At 40.7% G+C, this 23,308-nt stretch overlaps 1 protein-coding gene across 5 annotated transcripts in view; it reads right to left on the reverse strand.

Moving 5' to 3' along the window:
* The window catches only part of FHL2 (four and a half LIM domains 2), a 36,581-nt gene extending 13,273 nt beyond the window's left edge, over window positions 1-23,308 (reverse strand). The window contains exons 1-2 of one of the 5 annotated variants that reach the window (XM_015849903.1): window positions 23,182-23,304; window positions 20,422-20,556 (exon numbers count right to left, since the gene is read on the reverse strand). The gene's annotated coding sequence lies outside the window, so the exon portion shown is untranslated. Of the gene's footprint in view, window positions 1-10,482; window positions 10,661-20,421; window positions 20,557-23,181 lie in introns of those variants that run through there. The other 4 variants (XM_015849880.1, XM_015849897.1, XM_015849891.2 and 1 more) reach the window with 4 other exon arrangements.

Raw genomic sequence — 23,308 nt, forward strand, 5'->3', positions numbered from 1 at the left:
TGAATTTCACTGCAGTCATCAGCTTCTTTCTTAGCCTGAGGCTCACTTACACCTGAGGTCTGTTCAGGGGTCACAGATGAAGCAGGGCATTGCTGTTTGCTGAGGAAGGGGAAGAACATTCCACCTACACTACACGAGCTTCACTGCTTGCCAGGCCTGCTCTCCTCTAAGTCAGAGTTCATCTATAAAGCCAGAAATGTTTTGGGTACTAATGGCATAAGCGGCTATCTCTGTCTTTCACACATAAGCGGCATTTACAGCAGCTGCAGTCCTTTTGCCAACTTCAACTCTCAGTTTTAAACAAAAAGTTGTTACTTGCTTCGTGTTCTTGGCGCAGATTCCTTGACTCTGGAGTTTGTCCTTTTGGCTGGAGGAGCCACCCATAGGGCATTCGGAAATTCTCAGTTCTCTTCCAAGATTTCAGTTTGTATTATCTTGTATCCCTTCTCACTGGGGTTTGAGTAATGTTTTAAAGTGGTCTGAATGAACAAAGGTTGTCTTGGTGGCTACAAGACTTTCTCTTTTTGATGCTCTTTCATCTGCTGAATTGTGTGCTGACTTGTACAGGTTAAAACGGGAGAGCTTTTGCATGTGCGAAGCAAGTACATGATGGCTCAGATGCTGAGAAGTCTTTAGAGCTCCGAATAACTGCTAAAGAAAAAAGAATTTGTGCTTGGAAGACAAATTCTGACAGCTGGTCAGCTGGGCTATGGCCAACCCAAATGGAGCAGTGGTCCAGCTGTTTTGTACAGACAATATATGAAGGAACTAACTTTCTTATTCCAGAAGAGATCTAATTGTACATAGTTGTTCTCAGTAGAGCAGAGAGGATAATAGAGATTGAGAACAAAAAGATGGAAGGTATAAAGAAAAAGATGGAAGGTGTGATGAAGAGAGAAGTGCAGGCTACCCAGAGTTTGCCTGAAGCCAGCAGCAGCAGCTGGCAACGACAGTGTAAGGGAGGAGAGTGAGACACAGAGCTAGTGTAGGGTTATCTTTCCTATCTATCTGCTTCCAGCAACTTAGTCTTCTCTTGAAGTCAAGGTGCAATTGTTACCACGACAATTAATAGATGACAGTGGATGTGTATTTGTATTTCCAGCGAAGGAGGTAGAGATGAACTAACTTCCTTCATGAAAAGATTTTCAGCAAAACGAATGGAGTCAGAACAGTGTACACTGGTTTATGTATGTATGTCTGAGTCTGATAGGAGGGACAGTTTGTCCAAGTGGTAGGTGTTTAGGACAGAAAGCTGTAGCTTTTTATGTAGACCCTAGCATATATTACATGGTAAGATTTGGTCCCACAGTCAATTTGTGTTACTGTAAGGCTGAAATCTGAGCAGGAGCTGTGTATGGACATGCATTTTTCACCTTACTTCAGAGCTGTTTTCTTCTAGCCCTGAATTAGATGTGTGATACCAAAGAGCAAAACATTTCTCTTCAAAACAAACAAACAAACAAACAAATATAGAGTATAATTCCTCTGAGCGTTTATACAGTTTCTGTCCTTCATCCAAAGTTCGCAATATAAAATATAGAATTGGATTGGGACTAGAAGAAATGATTATCCTGTCTAAACTGGGTGTTTTCATTGATGACTTTGTTCCAGGGTGGTTCTTCTTCAGTGCTGTGTTGTTTTCTGGGTGTTTTTCACAAGAACAGAGGGAAGTATTATTACTCACTTAATGTAAGAGTCACTGCCATTACGCTGGAAAACACCTGGGTATTTTCTTCCCTATCCTGAAAGGATGACTATTTTGTTAATGGTGCTCCAAGGTTGGCACTGTGGATTGGGCCTCTCACAGAGCAGGGTGATGCAGACTTAACTTCTGTGTCCCCCACAGATCTGAGGTGAGCTCCACTCTGAGAAGACTTTGGATGGAGTTAGAGGCACTGTTCAGAGGTCTGAGAAATTAAGAGAAAAAAGGAAAAATTCCAAGATCTGCATTTTGGTTTTGGTTACATGACTCCCTATTTGGATTTAGCACTGATTTCAGACCCAGTATCTCTTCATGTTAGGAGTTCAGGTTTGTGTGGTTTCTTTCAGAAAGCTGCAATTTGGAGTGAAGCATCCTGAGCTCCACACTGTTCAGATTGGAATCTTGGGCTGGATCTCAAGATCTACTATGCAATACTTTGATGGTATTTGGCTGTTGTATTCTTCTCTGGAGAGCAGTAATTAAAGTAATCAGAAGGCATATCTACTAAATATTATCAGGAAAGTCATACAAATCATTGCAGTCTTACAAACAAATGTAAAATCACACCAAGCATGCTTATGCCTATTAATGCACGTTGTCATTTACACTGCCTGTCACAAGGTTCCTGCCATCTATAAAAAGTCACACTGAGCTTAGTGCAGTTTTTTAGGCACTGCTTTAAGCTGTAAGAGCAAACAAATGCTTTCACAATTGTAGATGTGCATGAACTGCTGCTCAGCCTCCTTGCCACTGACCAATGCCTTTCTCTTGTGCTAGTGCTTGTTGACTGTAAAGCTCTACAGGCCAGAGGCTTATCTTTATTATGCCTCTCAGTGGTACAATGGGGTTGCTATTTTATACTTACGATATTCCAGATTGCTCTCAACATTATCATAAGGGAGAAAATGATTTTTCTGTCACACAGTTTCCCTCCTACAACATTAGGAATAACAAGTACATCTCCAAAAGGAAAACAGCTTTCTACTGCATGCCCAGAAGAGAGTTCCAACTTATGCCAAATGTTAGCACTAGCCAGACTGTGTCTCTCAGGCAGTACAAATTGGCATGAAAATTACCAGAAATTAAGTAGTAGGCTGACTTAAAAACTCTGTTTCTATAGTCTTCCTCTTTCTGCTCCTACAGCCTCATCATTATAGAAGCTGTTGTTAAAGGCTTATTAAGGAATCATAGAATTATTAGGGTTGAAAAAGACAACTAAGATCATCTAGTCCAACTGTCAGCACATCACCACCATGTTCATGTGGCATTTTCCCATCCCCTGTCATGATTTGCTGTTCAAGTGAAGATGTGATCCCTTGTAATAGTATTTGGAGATACCAAAATAAAGCCCTGTAGATGCCAAAGGAGGATTTGCTATTGATCTCAGCCAAGTCAGTAGAGCTATGGCTTTACCTGTGCCTTCAGAGGTAGAAGTTCTTTAGCCAACTGTACAGGAAATAAAAGGCCTTTGGAGATGCCCATCTTCTTCCAACATGTTCACACATTCCTCCCACCTGTCTTTCATTTTTTTCCCCCCAGAAGTTTGGAGTTTTTTTGATCTGTTTATTTTGCTTTCCCTGCAAAAGGAAGATCTGTGTCTGGCAACTTCAGTGACATAAGCCATGCAGGTTCAGAGCATTTGGAAACAATTTATGTTAATGTTCCAAAAGCTAAAATGCAAAGATTTATGATATCCTTTGCAACTGTGAACTAGCAGTTCAAACTGTGCTGGATTTCTGGCAAGAGGTGGTTATTTTTCTCTACTTAGCTGCTATTGCCATATTCATTACCTACCATCTTGATGCAGCTATTGCAAGCCACTCTTCTAAGACCTAATCATTTTTCAAAACCAGGTTATAATGCTGTACCAAGGGAGAGGAGCTATTTTTTTCTTTTTAATTTACTTCAGGAAGAAAAGAAATTATGATTTAACATGGGGAATCCACCTGAACTTCAGCAAAGGGAGCCTTGGTGCTTGGAGCTCTAGCTGTCTGCAATGCATGGGCTGCCTCCTTGTGCTGCTTGCATCCCTGACCCTCTGGCATCAGGCTTCTGGCCATGGAGAGCCAAGACAGCATATGCAGAACAACCAAGCATCTCTCAGTGGGCCACCAAGGAACATTTATTTCCTAAGCTTCCTAATGCCAGGCCAAATATTGAGATGTAAATGATCAAAAAAAACCCCAGATGTGCTCTTCCCTAGCCATAGACTCTGTTTCTGCCACAGTTTGCGGGAGTACCATTCAGTGAAGTGTATTTCATGATCAAAGAGAAGAAAAAGGGTATAATTTCGCAAAATTATTGAGACAATGAAGCTTATTACTATGACATGTGCTCATACACAATCATCTAGGAGAACTGGGCTTGTTTAATCTGGAGGAGGTAACACTCAGGGGAGACCTTATCACTCTCTACAGAGACCTGAAAGGAGGTGGTGGTGAAATGAGGGTTGGACTTTTCTCCCAGGTAACGCTGATAGGACAAGAGGGAATGACCTCCAGCTGCACCAGGGGAAGTTTGGGTTGGATATGAGGAAAGATTTCTTCTTTGAAAGAGTGGTGTGGCATTGGCACAGGCTGTCCAGGGAGGTAGTAGAGTCACTGTACCTGGAGGTGTTCAAGGAAAGGGTATATATGGTACTCAAGGATGTTGTTAGTGGGCATGGTGGTGATGGTTTGATGGTTGGACTAAATCATCTTAGTGTTTTTTTCAAACCTTAGTGATTCTTTGATTCTATGATTCTTTGTTCACGTCACTGAAAAGGGGAGGCATGATTACTGTAGAGAATGAGTTGCTGGGTATCCTTATATCCCATAATCTGGGGTAGCTTATGCTAAATTTGTAAATGAGGCAGGGATGCCCAGATAGATCTGTCTGCAGTCTTTCTTTCTCTTGTTATTTTTAAGCTGAGGAGAAAGTAGAAACATCTTTCTCTTGCTGTTGCTGTGGAAGACAAATCCTTGTAAGCCCATCAGTAGAATTTGGCACCCTGTCTTCAAGAAATCAAAGCCTCGTAGTATAATATCACTGCTGTCCCCGATCAGCCCTGTTAACAGTGTTTAGATAGCTTTACCAGTATCCAAATCAAGGTTAAGATGTCAGAGGTATCTAACTACAGAGGTATTCCTCATTGCTTCTGAAATTTTTAAGCTCAGAGTAGGCATTTGTAGATCTCATAGAAGCTCCTTGCAAAAGCAGAGAAAACTTAACTTGATATTTGAACATAATAACAAAATGAAGAGAAAACACACACATATCTTAAATATCCCACCCAGTCTATTCTGTACCCATGCTAGACTTCAAAATGTACTTTTAAAAATGTTACATTTGTAACAGACCGTTTAAAGTTACCTTAAAACATTCTTCAGAGTAACAATTAATTCATTCCAGTGACTCAACTTCCTTCTACATGGGGCACTTATTTTACCTATAGTGTAACATTCCAGTGTCTCTTTATAAGTACTTTAGAGCAATTTTCTGAGTAGACTGACCACATTAACTTGTGCAGATAACAAAAGTATATCCGATTCCTGTCTGGATCGTGGTCAGCCTATCAGAAACTGGAAAGTCTGCTATCCAAGATTGTTTTCCTTAAAATAACAATGCTAAAGAACAGAAAATGTTCCTTGAGTGGGAAGGTTTCCAGCATGGCTGCCTAAAGTAATCCTGTTGTCAGCAGTGGAGAAGGAAGACTCCAGCTGAGGTTTCTGTGTGGCTTGTTGTGTTTGGCATTCAGTAAGGATCTGCTCCAACTTAGTCATTTCTACAGCTGTAGAGTGAGCACCAGCATTGGTAACTACAGATGGCACTGAAGAAGTGAGCACTGATACTCTGAATGTGTACTGCACACAATTTACAGTGATAAGCTAAGGTTGACACTGAAATGAGAAGAGGATATATGGATTTAGAACATTCCTTAATACATATCATTTGCAAAAGGAGCCTATTTAAATGACACAGAGGATGACTCTAAAACCCACCACAGCAAGGAAGAGTGCAGCTCAAGAGGAAAGGCTTGCCATTATGTTCTATTTCAAAGTCTTTTTAAACTGCTCTCTGCTTTCTTTCTCTTGAGCTATAAACAAAGGCTTACTCAAAAGAGAGAGACCATATACTTGGCATTACTTAAGCATATAAATTCATATTTCTAATAAGAGTATTTAAGCAGATAACAGAAAGTGATAGTATAAGATTAATAAAACCCACTGTTATCTAATAAACCTACTGTAATCTAAATAAGATTAATAAATCCTACTGTTATCTAATAAACCTACTGTTAGCTAAATAAGATTAATAAAACCTATTGGCTCTATGCTATGGTAATAATATTTAATTAAATGACTGCAGATGCTAGACTTCAACAGAGGCATGTATTTCCAGAGAAGGGTTGCTTATTGACAAGAACAATACTAACCCCAGGAAAGTCTGTCCCTAAGATAAAGTCTTCCAAAAAGTATACTGTGCTGCCATGCAGTGAGATTTCTGAGTTCTTCTACACTTTTGATATCCCATACAATACAATCTAGGACACAAAAATAAAACACTGTCCCAAATATTCAATGTTTGCTTCTTTCTACAAAGGGCAGAAACAACACTGGAAGGATCCTATGGAGGAAGAATGCTTTGTTATTTGTCATGGCCTTTAGCAAAACAGTCCTGGCTTTCTCTCTGGCTCCGTGTACAGAGGCAAGACCACAAAGCCCTTTCTATCTAAGATAACTGGCACATGTGATGGCTGGGAGGATCTGTTAATACATGTCTTTCAGCTGCTGTGCAAAACTACTGTAGCAGTGAATGCCTTGGCGTTGAAGCATCCATACTTCCCTGTTAAGCTTCTGTGCTTTTGGCTTTCCAAAATGTGGCATAAAAAAGCCCTGTGTAAGTCTTAGTGGTGCCCATTCAGCTGGGCACATCTTAGAAAAAGAGGTGGACTGCAGCTGGGCAAAATCAGTTGTGTCCAATTTGTCGACTGGAGTTTGGCCAAACACAGCGAGCAGAGACGAGCTGTTAATGTTGAGCCAAAGTGACCATGGTGCACAAAAGACTTAGAAGCAAGCACAGAAAGACAAAGGGAGCGTGGAGACAAGGAGGCAGGTGACCCTTTTGTGAGCAAGATCCTTTCTAACAGGAGAGGGAAGATGTTGGGTGGACCATGGAGAGATACTAAAGTAGTGTGGAGGAGGAATTCAGCAGCAGTAGGATCCTAGTCTCTGAAGATACTTTTAGTCTTTAGAGGTACTTGAACAAGAATCCTACAAAGTAGATGAAGGATTCATCCCAAGAATGCTTCAAAGCAGTGACATAATAGAGCTAGGGAAATGCTTATAGATGTATTTTTTCTTTAGGCAACTCATTGCATTTCTTATGCAAGATGAAGGAAAGACTGGTGGGTTTTGAACCCCTTGCCTGTGTTTGCCAATAGTCTATAGCTATTTCCTGCCTCTAAATATGCAACCCTAAAGATTGCTGTTCCGTTGCTGATATATTTACAACTTTGAAGTTGAAAATCTGCTGTGAAAGGGAGAGATGAATATTCTTATATCAGTGTTACGCTCATCTACTTTCCTCTTAACGGTGTATTACTGTGCATATGATAAACATTTAGTCTTTTGATTAATATTGGACAATATAATGTAGAACGGTATGTAAAAAGGAAAAAAAAATAAAAATAAATAGAAGACTGCAGCTTAACATAAGCAATATGGCATTCAGCCTTAAAAGAAGACTCTAGTATTTACTAATCAATTATATTTATGCCCACACCCTGGAACTGTTAAAGGCCAGGTTGACTGGGGCCTTGGGCAGCCTGATCTAGTGAAAAGTGTCCATGTCTATGACAGCGGGTTGGAACTAGGTGACCTTTGAGGTCCCTTCTAACACAAACCAACCTATGATTCTGTGATTCTCTATGTAGCCAACTAGTATTGTGTAAATGTTAATGTTTCATTGGCTGTCGATTTATCCAAGATTTATTTCAATGAAACCTGTCATTACTCTGCCATTTAACACCCTCACTTGGGCAGAATCTGCATCACAAGTGTGCGCATAAATAAATGAAGCATTAAAATTGCATGATTTAAATTAATCAATCTAAAATGAAAATTATGAATTCCCCAACCTCTGAAGCAATACCCAAATGAGAGAAGGTGATTGTCTACATCACCACACCATCCAGTTTCTTTGAAGATACTCAGGATCCATTTATCCATCAGAAAAGTACGAATGAGCTTCAGACCTGCAGTGTACTGGCCAGTAGCAGCAGGCACTCATTCAGTTCTCAGCCTGATTTCAAAGAAGCCATCTCCTCTGGCTGACAGCATTAACATTTATCCAGTTCCTCCTTAAGCTCTGAATGTTCAGTGCCCTGCAAGGCAAGGAGGTGAGGATGGCAACAGATAAGACATTGCTCAGCTCTCAGGCTTAAAACTCAGTACCCTGAAGAGCTGAGCCAGGGTCACTTATATGAGTATAGGTCTTTACTGCCCACTCCCACTGTTTTCTTTTGGAGTGAAACTATGAATTTAAAGTACAGTGTGTCACCAGCTCTTACAATTGCAGCATCTGTACTTTGCCACTGATTTTTTTTTTTTGTATCCTAATATTAAAAGCATTGTGGGATCTTGCAGAACTGTATTGTGTGCAGCTGAAGGTGGTGCCAAGTGTGCCCACTGGAAGTGCTGATGTCTGTATGGATAGCAAAGATCTGATTTTAGGGAAAGGGATATCTTTAAGAAACTATCCCAGTATCATGGAATCATAGAATATCCGGAGTTGGAAAGGACCCATAAAGATCATCCAGTCCAACTCCTGGGTCCACACAAGACCACCCAAAAATCAGAACATATGTCTAGGCTCCTGCATTCTTTATAGAGAGGGGCATATGGGCCCCATGGGGCTTCACCTACATGTAACTCTATTATCTTCCTATATATATAGGAAACTAGAAGTTATCTTTATCTGAGTACTTAGGTCATATACAGACTAAAGACTAGATTGCCATTTCATGGTCTTCATGGCAGAATGGTGAGAACCAAATGTACGTAAATTCTACCCCAAGACTTCTGCTGTCTTGGATTCTCCTACATTTTCTCAAAATACTTTAAGTGCTGGTTCATCTCCCAGCCTCAGGCCTGCAAGTCAAGTGAAACTGTCACCTGGGACCAGCCAGGCAACTTTCACAAACATGGTTTCTCAGCAGAAGCAGTCTTTTGACCTTCTAGCTGTAAGCTGGATTCACCTTATCCACGTGTTGGTTTGGAAGCCAAAGGATAGCCCCAAAGATCACTATCTATGCTATGGCTAGTGTAAAATACAGATTTATTAGTACTCTGGCCAGTAGTGCTTTGGACATGGTAGTACTACTATGGTAGTATTTGGAGCTGAGTTTTCAGTAGATACAGAACCTCATATCCTTTTTTGAAATAATAATAAAAAATAATCCCCAAATATGACCTATAATATGCATGGGCTTTGTTAGAGCAGCATTTAGAGTCCACCTGTTCACAGTTAAATGATGATGCAGAAAAGAATGAAAAATCTTATGAGAATATATATATATATTTAAACTCTTTTTCTGCCTTTCAAATCCAAAAGCCTGAAACAACTGTTTTCAGTTTACCTGAGAATGTCAGGCTGACAGGAGGCACAGAAGACTTTAAGGAAAAAGTAGGGAGATCTGTAAATGTATAAACAGATGAAAATAGGGTTCATAACAGAAACCGCAACCTTAGCTAGAAAATTCCTTCACACTGGAATGTGTGTAAAGTGCCTAATAACACACTCCTTTGTGTTGGCATGATTCTTATTTAAGACATTGGACAAATATGTATAGCCAACAATATACATTACAGCAATTGACCTTGGACCGAATGATCAATCAGCAGTCGTAGTTAATACACCTCTAAACGGGTGTCAGGGGAGTAACAACAGCAGCTGGTGTGTATATTTTACAAGGTTTGCTTTCTCGTCCTGTACACAACAAAGTTACAGTACGTAGGTATCAAGTGGACTACACAAAAGCCATATCCCCTTAGGGAAGTCATAAGTTTAGAACAGCCATTAACACAGACAATGAAAGTTAGTATTTCCTTTATTATGTACACAGAGATAACCATGTGAGATGGCATACAGTAAGCATCCAAGTTATCGGAGCTGCACACACATGCACAAAGAGAGACGCGTGAAAGGAAGGGATTCAGAGCTATTAATTGGGATTTGCATTCTAATTTATTCTCACCATGTACAAAGAATAAATATAATGCTCGTGGTTTCTGTTTTCCCTGTACATGATCTGCTTGCAGCTTTTGCCGGAGAACAGGAGAAGCTACCTTTGTTTCACATGCATCTGCTCTTGCTACAGTGTAAAACCATCCTTTGTTGTGCTGGGAAGCGGGAGGTGTGCACAGAGGTGTAAGAAATCCAGAGCCTGGCTTCTGCTTGTTCTGACCTCCCCAGTGGATTACACACACAACACAATACGGTCATTAAAAACAGTTACACGTGAAATGACCCGGTGCCTCATCGGCTCGTTATATGTCACCGTATGTACAGACAAGCAGCAGTAATTGCTCTGATGAGGAATTTGTCTTTTCTTCCTCTTCACAGCCCTGGCTGTGTGCTGAGGAGGAAGGGGACCTGTGGTCTTTCTCCTTGCATCCTTACCCAACAATGCTCTGGGTACCACACATCCCTCTCCATCTCCCTGCACCCTTTGTTTAAAGTGGCACCTCCTAAGGCACAGTCCGTGGGGAAGGAGGGGGGAAAAAGAGATATTTACTTACAGTGCAGTGGCAGGCAGCTAGTGTCACCTCCTGGACCAGGGGCAGAGAGTCACATCCATTAACAGCTGTGCCACGAGCACACTGGCCTGCTTGCTGAGGTGCAACCAGCCGAGGCTCTCTCCTGCCTGCTGAGAGCAGCTCTTCTCATTTCAGCTCTGCAGGCAGCGTGGTGTGGAAACAGCCTGCTGCCTTCCCCAGCCCAGCGAAACCCCTCGGTATCATTTTACCATATAAGGAGACAAAAGCATCGGAGACATTCATTCTTGTAGGCTCTCTGCAGCTGGCACCCGGCACTTGCTCTCTTCCAAGGGTGTCAGTACTTCCTCCTCCTAAACATCTTGGCTTTGTTGGCCCCCTTCCTAAAATAAGCCTCCCCCCTCCTCCTCTAGCCTTTGTTTCTTTAAACCCCTGATGCTTATTAATAACACAGCTCTGCTAAAGCTGAGGGGTCTTGCTTTACGGAAGGAAAGGGTTTTGCAAAGCCAAACGCTTGTATGTCTCTTCACCTGGCTGAGAGAATAAAAGCATCTGGTTAAGGTCGGTCACTTGGCTGCTTTGCCTCTGTGACAGAGCCTTGCCCAGAGATGAGTGAAAAAAGCTGACTCTCCCTTGGTGGAGAGGTGCATATCTTTATGAAGAGCAAGTCTGCAGACTTGTCTTTGTGAGCAGTCAGAGCCCCTTGTTTCCCCCCTTCTTTCTTTCTTCCAGGTCTTCCCAAAATGAGGCGGGGGGAAGAAAAGCATGGGAAATCAATGAAGGCAAAAAGCCCCCTTGTGCAGGAGTGAGCCAAGGGAGCAGATTGCCTCAGCACGTGCTTGGGACCCAGCAGAGAGCCCTGCCAGTGGGCACATGAGGGTGAGCCATTAATCCTCCTATAACCAGGAATGAATTTTTCTGCTACAGGATCCAGTTTCATTTATTAGACGTTCTAGCAGAAACACATTCTGTTAATCAAAACAGTGAGGATCCTGGGAAACTTCCTCAAGGGAAGAATTTGGATCATAAGCGATGGGGGTGCCTGTTCTCTGCCAGTGGAGGGGCAGAATGGGAAGACAATTCAAGATAACACCTGTCTGGTGCCTGATGGGAGGAAGTGCTTTAAATTGACCATCAGGAAACTAGTAGGATAAAAAAGTAAAGCCCAGTAGCCTGCTGTTGTTTTGCAAGGTAGACCAGTGTCCTTTGTGTTCATTCTGGCTTGTGCTTGGGCAGTGGTGCTGGTACGCAGATCACAGACCACAACAGGACCACAGGATGGCTGAGGAAGAGCCCTCTGGGTCCCTCAGGCCCACCCCCTCTCCAGCAGGGCACCCAGAGCAGGGTGCCCAGGCCCATGGCCAGGTGGCTTCTGGAGATCTCCAAGGAGGAGACCCCACAGCCTCTGGGCAGCCTGTGCCAGTGCTCCATCACTCACATAGCACAGAAGTGCTGCCTGAAATGAGTTTGCCATGGGTTTGTCCTTGAACAAACAAACGAACAACAACAGACACACAGAAACAACAAAACAAAGTACCAGAACCCTGACTTGCACTCACTCATCCTCTTGCATACCTGAAAGGTAGTTAGATTTTGAATGGGAATTAAGCATTAGCTCTACTCAAAATCTACCCAAAGCACTGACAGAATAAAATGACAAGAAAGGGCCATTTCTTCTTCTCTGCAGATACGAGTTCTGGTGTCCAACAGTAGCCATGGGTCTGTCTGATGCTGTAGCCCTTATAATCACATTTTCAAAGCGCAGGCATTTTGCCCTAGAGAACCAACCACGGATGTATGAGACTGTGGAGTTTGGTTCTGTGGTAATTAAAGCTCCTTTAATTCCAAGCTGCTGCACTCCCCAGCCATGTGTTGCTGGCTGCTCCCTGACATTGGCACTGGCAATGGCAGATGAGTTACACCAGACAGTGAGCAATTCTCAGTGAGCCCTTAAGCTTCCATAGGGCTGCACACCTGTCTTGGGAGGGCTGCTGGCTGGGTGTCCACTCCTATCATTGGCTTATCTGATGCCAAGACGGGATTGGTTCACGTAGAATAACAACAATAATAATTCTTCTTTCTTTTACATTAGATTATTTTGCAATGACAACGATGTGTTACTTTCAATCTGAGCTACAGTTCTTAGCTCAGCTCTGATTTAGGAGTGCATGAAGTGCGTAAAAAAGAAAAAGAAGCCCTGAAGGTGATTAGAATTGGACTATTTGAGTTGTTTATTTCCAGGCCTTTCCAAAAGAAATTAAATATTCTGAATATGTTATTTGATTTTTTTCTATTTCCATCATATTCACTTCTCTATCTGTCTATTGACAGCCAAGGCAACAGCTCTGCCAAAGATTTTTTGATGTGAGCTGCTGGAACACACTACAGCATTTTCCCCAATTACGAGTTAAAAATACATGCTGGCTCTAGCTGAAATTGTTTAGCATAACTGTTGCAGGCCATGGGTTGACTTTGGGAAGATAAGATTATTTTTGTCTGATTTATCCAAAAATCTCTTAGTCCCTGAAGGCAGAAGAAACTCTGCTGATTTATAACCCAGATTTATAATGCCCTGTGGGGCTGTGGACTCATTATTGATCCTAAGGCTCAGCATTAAGCCTGCATGGAGCCTGAAAGGAAAGCGGGAGAGTTACCAGGCAGCACCTTTCCTCATACCATGATGTGGCGAGAGCACTCCATCAAACACAACTCTTCTTTTTGTCTGGATGAGGAGCTACAACATGTGGATTAGTGGCTTGTAGTAGCAAAGGTGATGGGAGGATGGTTGGACTAGATGATCTTGTACGTCCTTCCTAATTTTGTAATTCTATGATCCTGTGATTCTGTAGGGCTGAAATACATTTCTGTTCCATTTTGTGATTCAGAAACATAGCCTATGGCTTATGCATTTCTCACCTATGCTGCATTTATTTTTTGTTCTTCAGTGGTCTATGTGCCTTAAGAGGTTTAAATCTGGTATGGAGAAGACAGTACCTCACAAATAGGAAATGAGATGGGAAAAATATCATTCATACTCTGAGATTTCTGAGTGGCTTCACCAGTCCTTCAGAAATCTTGCTTTAGCTACTAGTCTGATGCCTCGGTAACTACCATTTCAACACTTATCTTCTTTTTCTGGCTGAAAAGATCGAACAAACAAAAATAGTGGAAAAAAGCTATCTAGAAGTGGAATATTTCCATTTCCCCCAACTTGAGCCACATAGAAACTTAGTGAAAAATAGTGTGTCAAAGTTGGAAAATAACTCAGCTACTGACTGATTCCTTCCATCACAATTTTATCTGGGAAATTGTTATGTTACTTTATCAACATTCACCAAATCCCTTTCTGATGCTGTATTACATGTAATACAAGCTTCTGTTGGACATAAGAGGGTGAACTGCTGTTTTTAGCAGTACTGCTTAGGAAATAGTGTAGGTTTATGCAGACATTGCATTTTAGTTTGTAAAACCTGAAATAACAACCAGGCAGTATTAAATCTTATCTATTCTTATATATGTCATTTTCCTCAAGCATATGAAGAATATGCAAATGGTAAATGGTTGGTTTTTAGTCTATATTTTATCTCCCCATTCAGTCTCCTGGTCTTAAGTCTTTTTGCAGTATTCTGATCTTTTAATTTTTTTCAACTGAGTGACTAAAGTCAAGCAGAAATAATCATAAATTTGTAGAATAAGTGAGAAGTATCAGGGTTTCACAAACTCTGAACAAAGTACAGATCCCATGGGACAATCCTTTAAACCCATTGCAACCAAAGAAGAGTACCTTACAAGCACTGGAAGTCTGCCTTATTTAGGTTAATGCACAGCTTTTAGAAGGATGTTTAACCTAAATCAATGTGAAAAGCTTAGTATTTTAGAAGCTCCAATCTAATATAGAAAAAAAGTATTTTCAGCATTTTCTTTCTTAACATATTTTTCACCAACAGTTTTAACAATATTCTTCAGTGAATTTAGAGTAAGATGCCATGACTCAGTAGCACCGAAGATCTGTTTTTGTATAGAAGACATTGTCTTCAGAAGGAAAATGTGCAGTTATCCATATTGCATCATGTCATATGTCCGTCAAGTCCTTCACTAGATAAGCAGCCTTGTCTGAAGAGACACCCTGTGTCCTCATGGTTTAAAAGCCCATAAAAACCACCTCAGGGTAATGGAAGCCAATTGAACAAGCCCCCAAGACACAGATGTGTTGTGCAGACCAGCCATCCTGGAGAGCCATCACCAGGCTGCTGGCCAAGTGAAGAAGAAACCATGAAGAATGGTATCAAAGACATCAAAGAGAGTGGAGGGTAGGAATTCTTGTTATGGAGTGCAGTTCTTTCCTTCCCTGCTTCCTCTACCAATGTTCCTTCTTCTTTCCCCCTTATAATGAACAGATTTTCTAAGGAAATTAGAATGAAATATTTTGTTTTCTGCCATCCTCACACCTCCTTGGTCTCTAAGCATTCCCTAAGCCCCTCAGCTCTGTAGTTAGTTTATCTATGACCACCAGGGACAGAGAACCCAGTTTTACACCTTTGGAAGTGCCACAGGATCAAGACACTAGAACTTCTGGCAAGAGCTGAGTGGCCTTTAGAAGTGCTAATTTTCATTATGCACCTGGACACAGAGCTTTATTAAAATAATCTTAAAAATGAGGATGAGAAAGCATTTCTTCTCTGCTTTGTTGCTCAAAAGTATTTTCTCTGTATGTTGTAGAGCAGAGCCCTATGTGGAGGAACTTTTGCTTTTTTTTCCTTTCCTCTGGATTCAGCTTGATTTCCATGAGTAGCCTACAACAGTAGCCCTGCTTATGACAGATGAGAAGAAGCTTTTGGGCTTCCTACCTTTGCAGATAGAACCTGGGCTGTCAGTTTACTACAGAGCTCACAGTAATTGCTGGTCTTCCGAACTGGCGAACGCTACCCCTTAATTAAGGCTTTATTCATTTTGGTATAATCATGATTTACAGTTCCCTGTTTTAGACATATGAAACAAGCACATTGTGATTGTTCCAAAAGCCTAATCACTTTGTATTTTTGATAGCACACGAGACATGCAATTCAATATAAAATAGCTCACATACCTAGGCGCTTCCCTCAGTGTTCCCACTGAGCTCCAGCATTTTTAGGCAAAGCCCCTTTCCAGAATCCTCCCCCACTCGCTGCTCCACTACCCACAGTTTCTCACAGATTAAGGCTTGACTCAGTAACTTCTATAACCTCCAGTGTCTAATGTGAATAAGTTTTGACAGTCTAGCACAGATGTAAAAAGAAAGAAACAGCATTCTGTTTCTGTAGTTTGCAGTCTAACTAGAATGCTTGTAAAGCATAACTGGTGTCAGACAGAACAGGCAAGTTGTACATATTCAGATCATGCCATAGTAATATGAAAATTGCTGAACAGGATTCCTCCAACTCATTAACCCATCCTATTGGTCTAAGAAATGCCTTGTGAAGAAATTAAGAATAGCTTGAAGTGATATCTCCTCTTAATACTCCCCCAGCTTCCTACAACATTTGGGTCAGGACTTTCTCAACTGAAAGGCAGTATCTGTACTGAACATCACTTCCATAAACTACCAATCCCATGAAAAATTCAATATTCACAGTTTACTGTAATGGGTAGATCTACTCTATGTTGCTGAAGAACCACTTCCTTATGTTTATTTTGGACATATTAACCATTAGCTTCCTAGATCTTACATTTGAAGAACTAATTAGTAACAGATTTCTACTCACACTTTACATGCTGTTCATGTCTTTATTCAGCTTTATCATATCTACTGTCAGCCAATTCTCTCCTAGACTGGAGAGTCTACTCTGTATGAAATCTACTTCCTGTGCTTCCTTCCCCCAACTGTTTCCAATATGGTAATTTGCTTTCTCAGATTAAATGACAGGACATTAACATTCAAATAGCTTGTTGGCTATTTTTGATCACTAAGCAATTATTTTCATAAATCTACATAACTCCCAGCTTTCCTACCCAGGTAGTCAGCTCAGAATCATTACTTTATCTATAAAGTTCTGTTTTTCCTCACATGCACTGCTTTACGCACATCTGCTTTCAGTTTAAGATGCTACCGCAATACCAGATCACTCTGTTCCCTCAGATCCTCAGTCTTGGTAGAATTCCATTATTGATCTCCCTTTACTGCAAGATTTGCCTATACATCTTTCAGTCAACTTAATGTAATCTACGTAGACATCTTCCTTCTTATTCCATGACTACTTCTGTGTTTTTTAAGCACATTTGGTGACAGGCCTTCTTGAATATGTGGAAAAGCACAAGTAAGTAGATAGTGTCAATCAAAGATTTCCTTCATCTGCATGCTTCTTGTCATCTTACAGGAACTCAATGGATTTGTAAAACTAGACTTCCTTTTATAAAGCTGTACTGAATTTCTCCCAGTGTTTCATATTTACCTTTCTCTCTATCCTGCCGATTCATTTTTGCTACACTTATCTTCTCATCTTCGCCAGGATCTGATTTTTCCACTTAGTCTTGGAAGTATTTTTAAAAGCTGGCATTGCAATAGCTACTTTCAGGTGTTCAAATCTAAGCCTGTTTTAAATAAGAGGGCATGCAGTATATTTATTTCAGCTGTTTCATCACTGAGTCCCATTAGATGTCTTAGGTGAACGCCATCTGGTTCTAACATTTTCTTCCTATACGTTTTGTTTATTTGCTCCATTTCTCTTCTATGGACAGTTGAGCTTGAAATATGGAAGTTTTCTGCTGCAGGAAACTCTCCAGAGCAAAATAAATAAATAAAATCATTTATTTTATTCTGCTACAGCTTTCTGTTTCCTGAGGTCTCCTTTTACGCTCTGCTTATCAGTTTGTCCTGTCATTCTCCATGACGTTCAACTTGCCTTGAAATTCAAAAGGAGCATACAGTTGCAAATCACTTCCCAGATTACTTCTGAATCATAATATTTTGACGTAAGTAGAAAGAGTTCCCTTCTTTGATTTGAGTATGACTAAGGATAATCTGTTTTTCAGATAGATGCTTCTGCATGGCAACAGTTATTTTTCTGCTCAACACCATTTGTACATTCTGCACACGTTCCGAGGGGGTTGGAGGTGTAGCCTCAGACATGTATTATGCTTCAAAATATGAGCTTAGATTGTGCACTTTGAAGTGGAGTCCTTGCTGTTGATCACTGTAGGTCTGTGCTTACTTTGAACCCTATAAGTACTCAGGCTCTTTAAATAACAGGATTAAAGCAATCGCTTGGTTGCTGATGTGAATTTTACATATAATGCTTCACACAGAACTGAAAAAAAAAACCAAAACTATGCATTGCCAGCCTGATAGACAGATGGATTGTGTTTGTCCCTGGCAAGTTTGTATGCACATGGTTTTCTGGAGGACTTACCTTATTAATGTGAATGAAATTCAAATGTTCTGGCTAAAATGAAATAAAGGATGGATGCACAAATTGTTCTTGCATTCTGAAACCTTCTACCTGTGCAAATGACAGGGAGATTACCCAACCCTCCACCCTTCTGCTCTCCCTGCCTTCATCCATATCAGTAGACCTTGCTGGCCCAAAGGTGGTAGATGATGGACAGTCCAAAATGAGAAACTCCAAGCTGACCAAAACTCAGTGGTAACCATAGTCACAAGGGTGTTTTGGGAAGTTCAGTTAAAATAGTCAGGAATGCAAGTCTGATGAGAAGTCTACCTGGAAGTGTATTTTCAGGAGTTCTTACAGTACAAGGATAGCCATGATTTGGTTCACGACTCTTCAGTATCCAAGCATTCACCAGTTTACAAGGAAACCAGTACAAAACGTGAAAAGAATGAAGGGGAAAGATGGAAAGTAAGACTGACACAGATCTTACTACGGAGAATCTAAGTTACTAAAGCACATTGGGCTGTATAAGTAGAAAAAGAGAGAGATGCTGTAGAGTAGTCAGGGACTTGTGATAACACTGTCCACTTCTTGATAAAGAAGATGTATAACTCATGCAAATAGTTTATGGTAATATCCATTTCATCTAATTTTAACTGACCAAATGCTAGCAAACAAAATGATCCATCCTGATCCCACTGTAGGGGACAGGGAAAGAGATGGTTCATTAGACACTTACTGAAAAAGAAATTAACTGCCATGTAGATTTGATTTTCTTTCCCCACTGATTCTAGAGTGAACTTAGATGCCTGGCTTAAACATTTAACCTTTGGTAGCCAAAGTAGGACAGCCTTGTCCAGGACTGGAATTTATACACCTGAATTCCACTGGATGACATTTGAAGTCCTTTCCAACCCAAGCCATTCTATGATTCTATTATTCTATGAACAATGCTCACGCTGTCTTGAGGACTTTTATTCAGCTGAAAGGAAGGAAAGACAAAATCTTTCACCAAGACATTAATCTTGGAGCCTTAGGTCACTGCAGCCCTGAGTTGGGTCTCACAGCCTGCTGATCCTCACCACACTAGTCTGCTCTTGGACCTGGCCCTTTCTTCTCATTTCTATATTAGGGAAAGATGCTACTTTTCTCCTCTAAAAGAATGTTGTGAGAAGAAATAAACTGTAAAGCAACTTGACATTATGAAAGCAAGCCAAATGGGTACCCAGCAGAGAAAGCATTTGTCCTGTGTTCATTCAGAACTCCCGACCTGAACTTTAAACATAGAATTTGAAAACTACCACAGACAGGAATAATTCTAACAGCTTCCTATATTCTATCATTCTGTACCAGGAGTGCTGTGCCAGTGTTAGCACCTCTTTCTTCTTGTAAACTGTGCCTGAGCTGGTGGAGTAGCATGTTACCTTCTGTGCCTGTATTTCCAAACACTACCAGCACTGGGGGCAGTGGGGAGTGTTTCACTGAGATAGTCAATGGACTTTATGCATAGGAAATCAGGACACTCAGTATTTAAAAACTGGGATAAGTGACAGAATAATGGGCTTCTGTGCGGTGGTATCTGAGGACAGTAGTTATCCTTGTTTTCGTATGGTAATCTCCATGCAGACAGGGCTTTGCTTCCTTAGCTGCAGACTACTAGAAAGGGATGCAGTTACCTGTTTTCCTCCAACAGAAAGTATGCAAATTCCTAGTAAGTCTTCAGAGAAAATCTGTTAAGCTTGACAGGGGAACACACTGATTTGAAATCTCACTGGCTTTGTTTCCTGTGTGCTTGAAACAATTCCTGTCCCCACAACTTTACCCATTCTACTCTTTTTTTACAGAGCTTTCCCTCTTGTTTGTTTTTTTTTTTGTTTGTTTTTTTGTGATATGAAAACTTCACCAAGACAGTAGGAAAAAATAACCATAAAAGTAAACCTTTACTTGTAGCTTCACGCAAAACACCACTGAAAATATAACACAGAATATATGAGAAGTATCTTCCAGCTCCTTCATTTTCACTGCTTCTCAGAGGCATTTGTAGTGGTGGCCAGTAAATCAGCAGAAACATTTTGAGAAGTTGACGGATCCCTTTAAAATGTGTACTGTGAGTGTTCCTTCCATGTTTGTGTCAGAACGAGCTGAGCAAAGCCAGGCAGGATTGCTCAAACAACTTTCAGAAAAATGAGGACTCGGTGTAATACGACCTATGCTTCTCTGAGCTAATCGGTGTTAGGTGATGAACGTTGTTGAAACTGCCTGATATTTGTCAGTGTGAAGCTGTACTTACTGAGACATAAAGCCAGAGTTAAAATATTGAGGCCAGTAATAATTCATCTAAGTGAAAAACAACAGTGTCTGAAGCATTCAGATTGCCTCTGCTCCGGTTAGACAATACACAGATATGAAACAAGGAAAACTTGTAAGAAAAGAATGTGAAAACCATTTGCTTAGGCAAATCTACACAAATGTAACACTATAAAAATTAGAAAGAGAAGGAGAAAATCTGAGATTTTAAAAAAACGGTGAAGGTTTCTGAGAAAATTCCCATAGCTTTCAGTGGTGTGAGTATTTCACTCCCAAGCCTGTATTTACATACCCTTTCTTCTCTATCTTTCTTCCTTGTAAAAATGCCCTTTTATATTTTCTGTATTAAGGAAGGGTTTGAATGAGTCTTCCCACTCCCAGCCTCCTGCCAGCTGCAATCAAAAGTCTGCATTGTTCTGATGGTTTGCTGTTTGGAAAGGAATAAGTAAAGATATTCACCCATTAATCATATATTAAAATGCTAGGTAAGAACAAAGTATTATTGTTGGAAAGACTGCCTTCAGCATGGGTTCGCTTTGGGAACAAGCTTTTGGCCTTTTTGTTTTATTTCACTTTTAAATTCAAATCTGGTGAAAAATCTGCACTCGTATGCATGTTCCTGCATTTTTTCAAGCTAAATATCTTGGGCTAGTGTTTAGAAAAAAACAACAAGCAACACTGATGTTTTGCTGCACATGATTGGAATGCTACTTTTGCTTTTCTTGTTTTGTTCTGTTTTGTTTTGTTTTTAAGGGGGAACACTGTCTGTGTAGCAACAACGATAATTTAACACTAAGAATCCAACCAGAATAGTTGTTTTATTCCTATTGTTTTAGTCTTAGACCTGAATGATAGGCAAAGAATTTGAGGACATGAAAATGTTATTTTCACACACAACTTCTTCGGTGCTCAATTTACTACACTCTGCACATCAGTTGAACATAACTGCAGGATCCTGGGAAAAAAATGGCCAAGGGGAGCAGCAAATCTGGCTAGGGTAGCTCCCAACATGTGCTGGTGGCCCACGCAGAGCCAATGTTGCAATCGTTGGTAGGAAGTGCTACCTTTGGTCTGTAGCCAATTTACAAAACTCATTTCATCAGCACTAGGGACAAGTAGATCAGAGCCGTGTATGGAACTGAGCAGGACAGACCATAAGTGCAGTAGAACATAGGGATGTGCAGAAGTATCAGCTGTGGTGTTTGAAGAAGTTAAGCCTTCCAAAGCATTCTTGAGGGGATAGTAAGCCTTTAGATAAGATAGACATGTGCAGACTATTTGGTATTTATCACTTTTTTTCTTTTATTTCTGATGAAATTATGTTCTGTTCTTCACATAAAAGATGGAACAAGCTTGTTCTTAAGCTCACTGTCTCAACACAGTCTACACTAATGGTCATCACCCCCTGCCAGAGGAAGCCTGGAGAGCACATCCCAGACAAGACAAGCTAAATGAGGTCAAACACACTGTCAGTGATATCCTACTCAGTGGAAGATGGAAACATGGGAGCAGACTGATAAGCCACATCTATGTCATGAATCAGAGAAGACCTCAGGGTACTCCCAGGTACTGCAACTCAATGATCTCTCTAGCCAGCTGAGCAAACATCAGCTTGGGCTCTCCCATTTGGGAGTGAGTCCCATCTATGTGGCTATTTTGGTAATTGTATTTTTGATACAAGAAGCATGTAATGGCACGGATATTCAGATTCTGGATTCAGAGCATTGCAGAGGGTATTGCATGTACTGCTGTAATGGGGGCAGAGACAGCCCTGAGACTGGATTCAACTTCTTCATGCTGATGTGTTCAGTCAACATTTGATGTGAAAATCCACGTCCCAGCTAAAGTCAGCAGATCTCCAGCAGTTTGGGATCAGCTAACGGCCTATCCTTTTGCCTTTTAAATCTCCACTTAGGGATTGAGGTCAATTCCTAGAGCTTTGAAGTGAGGTGACAATTTACATGAGCCTTAGGTTTGGCTCAACTGGGGTTGATAGGGGCCTGAGGTCCTGTCAAAGCCTACTGAACAATGGCTGCTCAGTATTTTGGAAAAATAAGCCACCACAAAATAACTCCTTTCATTTCATTTCCTAACACAATAAACAAATTCTAGCTTAAAATGTGATAGTTTTAGTTCTTGGACTAAAAGTAAATATCACCTTTGTATCACTCTTCATGGTCGCTGGATGAAAGAGATTTTCCTTATAAGGATTTTTATATTAAAAATGTGTGCACAAATTCATCCAAACACATATATGCGTACGCACAAACAATCTTATTTTTCCCAAGAGGTCTTCTTTTATTGGCTTCATTTGAAAATTAATGCTCTCATGAGATGAGGTTAAAAGTAATTTAATGTAACAATGGCCTGATAATTGGCATTTGGCAGTTATTGCTAATGCTATTTTATAGTCTGGTTCTGAAGAATTTGTGCTTTCATACGCAGACATGTTTTAGTGCTTTTCTTTCTTTTCCCTCTTCACACAGCTGCTGTAACCCATATCAAGCAATTGTTTAAACAAGAAATCAACAAGCATCGCTTGTGATTTGGCTTTCTTTCCTTGCAGGCTGTTAGGAAATGGTCTCAAAGAGGGAAAAAAATAAAATGTTCCTTCTGCCCTCTATTTTTCCCCACTTTCATAAAGAAGAAAATGCTGATGGAGAGGAAAAAAGAACACTAATCACACACTTTCCGCCTGAAGTCATTCAGTTTTCTATTCAAACCAGGAAAGTGTCTATAGTTAGACATGGTTGTATTCCTTGAGAACATGGAAACGACAGCATATTATTAGTGCAGAAACTAAAGAACAGCTGCTATTTAGCACCTGGTTCCCAACAACAGGCTGGAAATACAAAGTCAGATGCTCTGTATGTGCCCTGGCAACAAGGAACGAACAAACAACCGAAAATCCCCTTTTCTGGTAAGAAAGAAGCCCTCCCCTTGTGATATCTGCCCAAAGCCTTAAGAAACTTCCAGCCCCTGTTACAGAGGGAAGGTGAAAAGAAGAAAAGGGGCCAAAGGATGGTATAATCCAGACTGGTCACTGTCTTACCTTGCTGCAGCTCGGTGGTGCCTCTGTTTGTGAGAGCGCGAAGGATGGGAGCAAACACAGGGACTCGTGGCTTCATTGGATTACCCACACTATGTATTTAGTAATTAGACAGACATTTGTACTTCAG

This window comes from Coturnix japonica, chromosome 1 (genome assembly GCF_001577835.2).
Source record: "Coturnix japonica isolate 7356 chromosome 1, Coturnix japonica 2.1, whole genome shotgun sequence".
In the NCBI taxonomy this organism is placed as follows: domain Eukaryota; kingdom Metazoa; phylum Chordata; class Aves; order Galliformes; family Phasianidae; genus Coturnix; species Coturnix japonica.